This window comes from Brassica oleracea, chromosome C9 (assembly GCF_000695525.1).
Source record: "Brassica oleracea var. oleracea cultivar TO1000 chromosome C9, BOL, whole genome shotgun sequence".
Taxonomy (NCBI): domain Eukaryota; kingdom Viridiplantae; phylum Streptophyta; class Magnoliopsida; order Brassicales; family Brassicaceae; genus Brassica; species Brassica oleracea.
The window spans coordinates 39,746,536-39,748,490 of NC_027756.1; positions in this window are offsets into that span (position 1 = coordinate 39,746,536).

A 1,955-nucleotide genomic window follows, 5' to 3' on the forward strand; every position below is an offset into this window, starting at 1 on the left:
GGGTGTTGTGGAAGTGATGTTTAAAATAAGAATTCACAATCATGATCGATATTAAAGTATAGTACTAGTACTTGCATGATCATGCATATGCATTTGATAATTGTTTGGTTTATTATTGATTGTGTTGTGATTCTAGATTCACTGAGTAAACTAGTTGCTCATGACTCATTTGTGTGTGCAGGTAACCCTTAGGCGGGAGACACTTTACTCTTTTAGACGGAAGGAGCGGCCAACCAGCGGTAGTATTTTGTTGTCCTTGCAACGTACGTTTTGATGTATATTTACTTAAAACGTTATTGGAAGATAGGCCGTAGGGTAAACTATAACAGTTTGTAAGATGTTTAAAGTAAATAAATAATGTATAAAAGATGTTTATAAATCACGAGTTCTCGTATGATATTAGTCCTTGTCCAGGATGAACTAACTATCGAATATTGCTTTATCGGGTTGAAAATCCTAGAGTAATATCCGATAAGAGTGTCTGTGTTCTTTGGTTGTTGGTCTAAGGCGATCGGATTTATTTCGAGAACCTCGGGTCGACCATCAGGGAACATCGACCGTGTCATTTCCGGTTATATACGATCGGGGGTGTCACACCTACAGTCCTGTTATAAAGTCTACAACGATCCGCATTATCCCTGGTTTGGCGGTGAACTGTGACTGGCATGTACGCCAGGTCGACGTCAACACTGCTTTCCTACAAGGCCACCTGAAAGAGGAGGTCTTCATGTCTCAGCCACCAGGCTTCCAAGATCCTAATAATCCTACTCATGTCTGTCGCCTTCGGAAAGCGATTTATTGATTAAAACAAGATCCACGAGCTTGGTATTCTGAACTCAAGACGTACCTTCAGACCATTGGTTTTCGCAACTCCTTATCTGATACTTCATTATTCATCCTGAAACATAATGGTACGTTGACGATATCCTTGTCACAGGAAGCTCCTCCTTGCAAGTTCAACGGATCATTGAAGATATTGCTCGCAAATTCTCCATTAAAGATATGGATGCTCTTAGTTATTTTCTTGGGATAGAAGCTATACAGACACCTAAGGGCTTGCATCTGATGCAAAGAAAATATATCACAGATCTCCTCGGCAAGGTTAACATGCTCCATGCGAAACCAGTACCAACTCCATTGCCATCGTCGCCTAAGTTGACTCTGCATTCGGGCACAACACTCTGATCCACATGAATATCGCAAGATTGTTGGTAGTCTGCAGTATCTAGCCCTTACGCGTCCTGACATCTCCTATGCAGTTAACAAGCTTTCTCAGTATATGCATCGTCCCACGACTGATCACTGGCAAACGGTCAAACGTGTCTTACGTTACCTCTCTGGAATCCTAACTCATGGAATATTTCTTCCAAAACAGAAGCACTCTACGCTTCATGCTTTCTCTGATGCAGACTGGGCCGGTGATTCCGATGACTATGTATCTACTAATGGGTATATCATCTATCTTGGAAGCCAACCTATCTCCTGGACTTCGAAGAAACAAAAGGGTGTTGCTCGATCATCTACGGAAGCTGAGTACCGCTCTGTTGCCAACACGGCCGCTGAAGTTCGTTGGGTTGTTTCTCTTTTACGTGAACTCGGCCTTCCGATTCAGCAAACACCAACGATCTATTGTGACAACATTGGTGCAACTTATCTATGTGCCAATCCGGTTTTCCACTCTAGATTGAAGCATATCGCGGTAGATTATCACTTTGTCCGAGCACTGATACAGCAGGGGATTCTTCGTGTCTCTCATGTTTCGACCCATGATCAACTTGCCGACAGTCTCACTAAACCATTACCCATGATCAACTTGCCGACCCATGATCAACTTGCCGATGGTCCAATCCTCGGAATTTCCGACGAAATATTCCTCGGAATTTTCATCGGAAAATTTCGAGGAACGGATCCCTCGGAAAATTCCGAGGAACGTGGTCCCTCGGAATATTCCGAGG